The sequence below is a fragment of the Papio anubis genome, chromosome 6 (genome assembly GCF_008728515.1).
Source record: "Papio anubis isolate 15944 chromosome 6, Panubis1.0, whole genome shotgun sequence".
Taxonomy (NCBI): domain Eukaryota; kingdom Metazoa; phylum Chordata; class Mammalia; order Primates; family Cercopithecidae; genus Papio; species Papio anubis.
In genome coordinates this window covers 4,326,938-4,336,400 of record NC_044981.1, presented here as the reverse complement: position 1 = coordinate 4,336,400, position 9,463 = coordinate 4,326,938, and the positions used below count along the sequence as shown (strand labels likewise).

At 45.0% G+C, this 9,463-nt stretch overlaps 1 long non-coding RNA gene across 2 annotated transcripts; it reads right to left on the bottom strand.

Annotated features, from left to right (window-relative positions):
• Positions 1-1,002: 1,002 nt before the first annotated feature.
• LOC103883423 lies at positions 1,003-6,189 on the bottom strand. 2 transcript variants are annotated; one of them, XR_645648.4, is made up of 3 exons: positions 5,462-6,189; positions 1,900-2,033; positions 1,003-1,757 (listed from the first exon to the last, which is right to left on the bottom strand). It is a non-coding gene; the product is annotated as an uncharacterized LOC103883423 (long non-coding RNA). The 2 variants fall into 2 exon arrangements; XR_645649.4 differs by having other exon boundaries at positions 1,955-2,033.
• Between the last annotated feature and the right edge of the window lie 3,274 nt (positions 6,190-9,463).

Below are 9,463 nucleotides of genomic sequence, written 5' to 3'. Positions count from 1 at the left end.
GAGCCATAGCAGGGACTGACCGTTGCTAGGAGAAGCAATGCCCCCTCCTTTTTGTTAGGAAGAAGAAATAAGAAAGGGACAGGCCGGGAGAGCTTTGTAAATTAGTTACAAAACTGCCTTCGGAAAATTATGACTGAGACAGTGAAAGAGATCTGAGGTAACCGACTCCATCTTTGTTCTAAACTTTAAGTTGTCCTTGTTCCTTCCTTGACGTAGGCTGAACTAACTTTGGGAGGAACTTAGTTTATAGTTTAAAATAAGGATGATAACAGCCCTCTTCCAAAACAAACCTCTTTCTTGCCTGGTGACTAGACTGCCTTTGTAGGACTGAAAAATGAGCCACAAGATTATAAATTATGGTTTAGGTGTTATGTGTCTGGAGACTTTACAAGAGTCTGACCCTCCCTCAACTGCTCCTAAGATCAGTGCTTGAGATATTTTGCAGACCCTGTACTTGATGGATCAACTTGCACCACCCATGTTGATAAACTGGCTCATCTGATCTTGTGACCCCCCACTCAGGAACTGACTCAGCACAAGAGGACAGTTTCAGCTTCCCCTGATTTTATGTCTGACCTGACCAATCAGCACTCCTCGCTTCACTGGCTTACCCCCACCCACTAAGTCATCTGTAAAAGCTCTGATCCCTGAATGCTCTGGGAGACTGATTTGAGTAATAATAAAACTCCGGTCTCCTGCACAGCCAGCTGTGTGAATCACTCTTTCTCTATTGCAATTCGCCTGTCTTGAGAAATAGGCTCTGTCCAGGCAGCGGACAAGGTGAACTCATTGGGCGGTTAGAGTTATGGGGAAATGAGAATGCTGAACTGATAGATTTCATTTTCTCAAGTAAGTATAATTAAGCAGTCAGGAGCCTCAAGTGAAGGGCCAGGCAGGGGTTGAGGATGAGGAGGAGAGGTGGGAGGTTTGAGGAGTTTAGAGAGGGTGTGAGGTTGCCATTGAGGAGAGAAGAAGAACATACTTATTAGAGGGTGTTGTGAGTTAGGGGCAGTGTTGTGTCTCCATTGGAGGGTGACAATGATCCATTTATAGTGACTACTAAGGTGTGTCTTTTGTTTCCATTGCCAAGGCTTAGAGGCACAGGTGCAGGCACAGAGAAAGAAGATGGTGGGCTTCATCCTGGCCTGAGGATTTGCAGGTCTTTAGTGATTTCACAAGAGCAGTCTTAAAAAAGAGGGAGGGAAGAGGCTGAATTGTGGGTGGAGATGTCAACAGGAGGTGTGGGGACCTGGAGGTGGGCTGCTCCATCTCCCTTGGAAAGAACGTAGCTGACAGCCTCCAACTACTACACCTTTGATTCCTTCATGAACCCTTAACGACAGCCTGCTCTCCAAGCCTGCTCCCAGCCAACGACTGTGGGTATTGATGTAATGATAGGGGTACTGGATTTACTTTGGATTTTTAAAATAATATTTGTATTAATTTCCCATTGCTATGTGAAAAATAATTACTATAAACATAGTAACTTAAAACAACACACACTTCTTATTTCACAGTGTCCATTGCTCAGGAGTCTAGGCACACTTGACTGAGGTCTCACAAAGCTGCAATCAAGGGAATGACTGGTGCTGGGGTCTCATCTGAGGCTCAGGGTCCTCTTCCAAGCACAGGTGGTTGTTGGCAGAATTCAGTTCCGTGCAGCTGTAGAGCTCACAGCAACTTGCTTCTTCAAGGCCAGCAGGAGAAGAGTCTCTTATCTCTGGACCAGCTTCAAAAGGCCCACCAGAATAAACTCCCTTTTGATTAAAGTCAACTGATTAGAGACTTCATTACAAAATGTCCTCAACCTTGCCAGACAACACAGTCTAATCACTAGAGTGACACGTGTCATGTTCAAGACCACCCAAAACTCAAGGGGAATGACACAGGCATGCTCACCAGGAGACTGCCAGGCTTGGCCGTACTGGAATCCCGCCTCCCATGGCACTCATACCTGGGGAAGTGAAATAAAGTACTTCTTTTTCCTTTCTGATTGCAAAAGGAACATGAATTCATGGGGTAGTATCTAGAATCTGTAGAGATGTACAAAGAAAGAAATTAAAATCCACTCATAATATCACACTCCTCCCCTTAAATGTAAATACCATTATAATTCTGATTTATTTCTTTTTATATAATGGGATCATCATTTAGAATTTTTTTTAAAAAACATTTGCCATTAGATTAAATGTGCTTTGAGAAGAATATGCATATGACTCCCAGCACTGCATTGTGTGAATATACAGCGGTTTGATTTATTTACTTTCTCTTTTATACTTTGCTTCCATTTTTAGCTACCGCAGATAATGTTGATGAATTTACTCCAGCACATTTAAGTGCTTGTTCAGAGCTCGCTATTCACTCAAAGCTTTGGGGGCAAAGACACTTAAAGTGATAGGGTCAGATGACAATAACAAAAATCAATCATGAAAAGCATCCCCAACCTGAACATGTGAAAAATCAGTTTTTATTTGAACACAATTTTTCGCACAAGTATTTATCGAGGAAAGTGAGATACCCCTACAGGGCTCTGGCTTAGGGCTTCTTGAGAATGGAGATGTCATTCGTCTCAGATTACCCAGACTCACACTACCACGGCCTGGTGCAAGGGCTTGGTTATGCCATCAGTATAGTTTCACAACAGCTCCTGGAACAAAAGGTCCAGGAAAGGGATGAGAAAAAGTGAAGTTGCACCAGAAACGGGCAGGAAGGCAGAGTTGGAGGATGGGGGAAAGAGGGTTCATGATGGAAGAGAAAAGGAAAAATTCCCTTTGCTGAGAGATTTGGTGGCTGAGCAAACTGTCCTGGGCTGGCATAAAACCTGCCTGTAGTAATAAGCTCAATAAAGGGATTAAAAACTCATTGATCTTTGAGGGCTTGGGTTTCGCTTTGGTGGTTGGCTTACTGCTTCTTTTCTCCATGTTAAACACTGGACACTTTTGCACAGTGGTGAATCCAGGCCACACCAAGGCTTGTCATTCGGTGCTGGGTTTGGTGCACCATGGCTTGGTTGTGGATCCTGTCCGAGGCATTGGTTCCTGACAATGCTGACTGGGCCTTGTGCCTGAGCCCACGGTTTAGCTTTACTGTAGAATGGGAGCTCTGGGAAGGCAGTGCAGTTTGTACTTTTGGAATTTTCTAGGAGTGGATATATGTGTGTTGTAGTGTAGTGTAGAACGTGGATATGCAAGACCTGGGCAAGAGCCGGAATGCAGGGCCAGATATAACTGAGTTGCATCCAAGGGGTCCCTGCAGTTGAGCCACTGGGAAATGCTAGAGGAACTGGACCTTGGCACATTGATACCTGACACTCTGGGCAGCTCATCCCTGTTCTCTTTCCAGGTATAATAGGAACCATTTCTCCCAGAGTCTTTTGCTGTGCTGTGTCTCTCCTGGGAGCAAACTGCTGTTCCCCTTTAAGTGGGTGTGGCCTTCTTGTTTCCCCTGCTCTCTCTGTCTCTCTCTCTCTCTCCTCTCCCCTAAAAAGCTCTCTCTAGAGTAGTTACGAGCTAGGCAGAGTCAATTCACATGCTAATTCGTGCCCAGGGCATCCAGCAAAGGAAGTCTTGCTTTTTCTTCTCCCTTTTGTAGTGATGGTGAGGACCCTAAGCTGGGTAAGGCAAGTGTGAATGTGAAAGTTTTGGGAAGGTTGACTCACTGGTGGTCTGTCCTCTACAAATCTTCAGGAAGTAGCTTTGCTCCAAGGACTTCAACAATCCTGTGCTTCTCATCTTTCAACCCTCACAGGACCAAGCATAGACAAAACCAGTGGTTCTCAATCAGGGATGATTTTGCCTCTCAGGGTGCATTTGGCAATGTCTGGAGATATTTTTGATGGTCAGTTTTGATGGTTTGATGTGGGGTGGGGAATGTGTGCTCCTGGCATCTAATGGGCACAGGCCAGGGAAACTGCTGGGCATCCTACTGTTGTAAATAAATTTTTGGTGCCACCAAATAAATAGCACTCAAACATAAATTTGATTTTCTCAGCAAGGCAATTTTTACTTCTGTAGAAGGGTGTGACTCACAGATGGAGCAGTGGCGAGAGCACACCTGGACAGGGGAGGGGAAAGGGTTCTTATTCCTGACGCAGGTAGCCCCTACTGCTGTGTCATTCCCCTATTGGCTAGGGTTGGTCGACACAGTCTAAACTAATTCAGATTGCCTATTTTAAAGAGAAAAGGGGTACGAGCTGGAGTGGCAGGATGAGTAGTTGGGTGGGAAGGGTGGTTACAGAACAGGTGACACAGGATGATTCAGGTCAGAGCAGGTGACGGGGGTAACTCAGGACGGAGAAGGTGACCAGGGGAACAGATGGGAACTGTTACTGATTAGAAGGGCAGGAAAGTTGTTTACTGAAACTAGAGGCAAGGGGGCAAAGAGAACCAGGAAGTTAAACTGTAAAATGGAGAACAAAGAATAAGAGAGCTGAATGTACTAACATACTGATTCTTTGAAGAGAAACTGGAGTTCACTGTATTTAACACTACAAAGCACAGTGTTATAGGAGTTATTAAATTATTTTAGGCAGATAGAGAGGAAAAGGGGTCCTTGGAAAGTTGTTTCTTTTAAAGCAGCTCCAGAAACGTTTCTCCTCTAGCAGGAAAGCGCTGCCTCTAGGAGCCCAGCTGGCAACCTTTGATATGCAAATACCAACCATTAGAAACTGGGTCCACCCAAACATGGCAATTCCTGCCATCTTCTTCTTGCCCTTGCCCCCACATGTGCCAGGCAACGTGGCCGCCCCCACATATCCCCACGTGTGTAGAACATCCTGGTGCCCTACATTTGCGTATTAAAAGGCTAGGGTGGGAGGGCCAGTTTTTTCGCAGGCTACGTGAATGACGTGCCTGGTCAAACCAATCCCCTGAGCCCTGTGCAAATCAGACACCGCCTCCTCCGGCCTCCTCATATAAGCAGCCACTTTGCTGCGGTACATGGGGTCTCCTGTGTCAGCTCTGGAGCCCCCTCCCTCTGTCTCTGTACAGGGAAGCTTCTTCTTTCTTTCTTCTCCCTTCTTTCTTGCCTATTAAACTCTTCGCTCCTTAAAACCACTTCATGTGTGTCCATGTCATTTTATCCAATTCACATGAGACAAGAGTCCTGGTATTCCTCCACTCAGTGGAGCCATATCAAAAGGACTGCCCCTCCCTCAACCAGTAATTATTCTGCTCAAAATGTCGATAGTGCCAAGGCTGGAAAATCCTGATATAGACCAAAGTATTACCACTATGACCCAGAAGCCTGGGTTCCGGGTTTATAGGAGAGATACCAAAGTTTGCATGGGAGCCCTTCACCTGAACTCTATTTAGGACAAGAACTATGCCCTACTTTTCCACACTCTCCGTAGAGCAAGATCAGTTGAAACAATTCAAATATCCCCAATCCGAGAGAAAAGAAACAAACAAACGCTCACATCTATTTGGTCCGGGGTTTAACCTTCTTGGAAACACATACTTACATAACAATGAGGTGAAGGAAGCAAAGGCCTGGCTGGCCTCAGCAAAAGAGTCGTTTGGGGAAGAATGTTAAACTGGCAGAACCAATCTCCTCCCGATCCTTCAGAGGTCCACCCCTTGCTGGTGTTCAGGAGCACCTTCTGAACTCACGTCTGAGCCAGAGAGTTGGTCAGAGAGTGACATCTGCCCTGGATAATTCAAACGATTGTTTGTTCTTATTATTTTGAGGGGGCATATTTTAACACCCAACTTTCTATGACCAAGTAACAAAGTTCGAAATGTGCTTTTGAAAGCTGGTGTATGTGAGGATAAATTTTGGAAGAGGGGTGCAGAGGAACAGTACCCTTGGGGTACTAAGGATGCTCTGAGGCCTGGGTACTCCAATTGTGATCTGTGAATAGACCAGCTACATGGCAACCCCTGAGAGCAAGTCACAAAGGCAGAATCTTGGCCCCACCTCAAGCCCACTGAGCCGGAATCTGCATTCTAACACGATCCCCATGGGATTCTTGTGCAGGTTGAAAGTCTGAGAAGATGCCTACCTCTTCTGAGCTTATTTACACTTTGTAATTCAGACAGATGGCCTCCCTTTGGGTAGTGTGTGCTAAATTAGTTTTATGGACTGATGCTTTGGGTACCATTTTTTCTTCATTACAGACAGTGCCTCCCAGATCAGTTGTGAGGGATAGTGCTCGAATTACCCAGTCATAAATTTACTATCGGACACCATCTTCCCTTATACCCAGAACCTACAACAAATATCTTCTAGTGTTTCCAAACACTGTAACACTTTAATGTGATATCTGGGGTTTAAAGAACCCTAGGTCAGAAGATGGGCTTTATGAATCCCTGAAACCGTCATGTAAAATTGTGTGTGTGTTCCGTTACCGGAGGAAAGAATCTATTGCTATCATCACATGCCTAAAGTGGCCTTTATTCCAAATATTGAGAACCACTGACATGAGTTCATTCACTCATCAAATATTTATTGAGTGCCTCTTACGTGCCAGCACTGTGTTACTATAGATAAAGGGAGAGTTATAAGGTGACGAATCACTGATGGTGAATCATTGATTAAATCTTAAAAAAAAAAAAAAACTAGGAAAGAATCTGCAGAGGGAAATATAAAATGAATCAAGACACACTGAAGAAAACAATCGAAAAATGTAAAAAGCCTAAAAATGTTTGTTTTTCTTTCATATTGCTGGACACTTTTATTTGCACAGACACAAAATTGAAACAATGCTATACCAATGGAAACAAGGGCTGGTCACGGTGGCTCATGCCTATAATCCCAGCACTTTAGGAGGCCGAGGCAGGTGAATCACCTGAAGGTCAGGAGTTCACGACCAGCATGGAAACCCCGTCTCTACTTAAAATATAAAAAATTAGCCAGGCGTGGTGGCGCATGCCTGTAATCCCAGCTACTCAGGAGGCTGAGGCAGGAGAATCACTTGAATCCAGGAGGCGGAGGTTGCAGGAGCCAAGATCACACGATTGTACTCCAACCTGGGCAACAAGAGTGAAACTTCGTCTCAAAAAAAAAAAAAAAGAAATGGAAACAAAGTAGAAGAAAAGTTATGGTGGTGGACGTTTAGATGAGATGGATTTTTATTAATAGGTAATAAAAATCCCTAAGCTGACGATTCTGAAAATATAATCTAATTTCTCCCTCAAAAAGTGTTTTTTAATTTAATTATTAGGTGGGTTAATCGTCTGTGTATCATACAACTTGTAATTTGTGTTTTTGGCGTGATATTGAATTGAAAGCTTGACTCTCACCCAAGTAGAAATAAAGTCATCTCTCCAACACCGGTGAATTACTAGGAGGGCTTCCGTCCTAACCTTCTTCACCTTACGTCCTTCTGCTTGTCTTCATGTTACAGGTGCACAATTTACTTCCTAACCCAGCCCTGACCCTGAGATGCAGCATGGAGGGAGTAGAGGGGTGGGGTTTGGGAAGTCACTTCCAGTCATTGTGGGACCTTTATGGAAACCTGGGCTGCACTCCACAGGATGAATCTGAACTGGAACCCTTGCCCATTGGACTCACGGTTCCAATCTGGAGGGCAGGCTTTCCACTCTTTGGGACTTGTAGTTTGTGTTTTTTTCATAGGCACATTATCTTACTTACAGTTCCCCAAGAATAAAAACTTTCTATCTAAATTCTGGGCACTCTAAGTTTACCTGTATTTCCTTTTCACTTTAAACAAGGGTAGTCATAGGAGCCCGTCATTTCCCGTGACTCAGGGAATTGAGTTCATGTTGCTTGCCTTGTGAGTGCTTCAAGCCTGTGCGTCATAGCATTTAGAAATGTAACTGAACCCAGGTTCGGCTGCTCGCTCCTCGAGAGCCAAACTGGAGACACAAGAGTTGGTGGGAGGAGAAGCAGGTTTATGAGGAGCTGGCAACCTGAGGAGATGGTGGGCTAGTGTCACAAAGACCATCTCAAATTTCTCAGGCTGGCCAGAGGTGTTATGTGAGGGGGAGTCTGGGGGAATTATGTACAAGAGCTAAATACATGCTGGTCAGTCTGTCTAGTCTCAATGACTGTCTTGAATAATGGGCCACCTGGTGGTCTGGCTGGCATTAGCTTGATTGCAACAGGAATACAGATGAACTGCTGCGCCTTCTTTCCAGAGTGAGACGTTCTGCAACCTTGATTCCAAGCTTAGCGTTTCAGGTCAGTCCCTGCAGTTCTTCAAGCAAAGCATATGAGTTAAGCATCATCAAAGAAGGGGGATAAAAGGAAAAAAGAAGAAAAAGAATTGTTTTTCCAGATGAGGTGCTAGTTTCTGTTACAGAAAGAACCCAAAGGTTTATAGATAGAATCCAAATATCTCACGTTATAGGCGAGGAAACGTTCTGAGAAGTCAAGCTTGAAAACAGCAGAATCAAAACTAGATTGGTTTTTCCCAACTTCTCTTCAGGAGTTCTCTTCACATCACAAAATTTCTGGAAATATCAACATCTTCTTTCCCTGAGTCCTTTCTGGACACAGTTTGATGGCTCCTAACAGTGCCAGGCACACAGCCAGTGTTCACTTCCTTTTTGTGTAAACAATCAGACTCAGCCTCTCTCTGAACAACCACCTAATCCGAAGAAAGGAAGCCAACATGCCCACAGGTCATTTTCTTAGCTGACTGAAGACTGGAAGGTGGATCCCAGAGCAGCAAAGACATATTCAATGCAGACATCAGAGAAAGAGGAAAAGAGATGTCATGGCTCATTGTGCCTGAGAGACCCCATGTCCTCCCATGTGACCAGGGTTCCACTTCTCTTCCAGATAGCACCTTGCTCAAAGGTTTCTCCAGTGCCAGGAAAACTGTGCACTGCTCAAGTTTTCCAACCCTAACAAAAAGGTCATATCATAAAGAATCTATTTGGTCACTAAGGGCCACACAGCAGGTTATTTCCTCATATTCATTGTCCCTTTCTTCTATAGAAATAGAATCTTTAGGCCGAGCGCAGTGGCTCACGCCTGTAATCCCAGCACTTTGAGAGGCAGAGGCAGGCAGATCACCTGAGGTCAGGAGTTCGAGACCAGCCTGGCAAACATGGCAAAATCCCGTCTCTACTAAAAATACAAAAACTAGCCAGACATGGTGCACCTGTAATCCCAGCTACTCGGCAGGCTGAGGTGGGAGAATCGCTGAACCCGGAGGTTTCAGTGAGCCAAGATCGTGCCACTGCACTCCAGCCTGGGCAACAGAGCAAGACTCCATCTCAAAAGAAATAGAATCCTTAACCTGGTCACAGGCTGAAGAACAGAGAAAGATTCTGTTCTCCAGCTTCCAGTGTGTTGAGTGTGGCCATGTGATTGAATTCTGGCCAGTGGGCCCCGAGGGGCTGTGTGGTGTGCTGTTCGCCTCCATGGGAAAGTGTGTGCGCTCCTGTCTCTTTTTTCCTTCTTGCTGGGTGGAATGCCAATGTGACAGGGGCTGTCATGGGAATGGGGAAACAGAGCAGCAAGGTCAAGGCTGACAGGCAAGAAGACTGCCTCA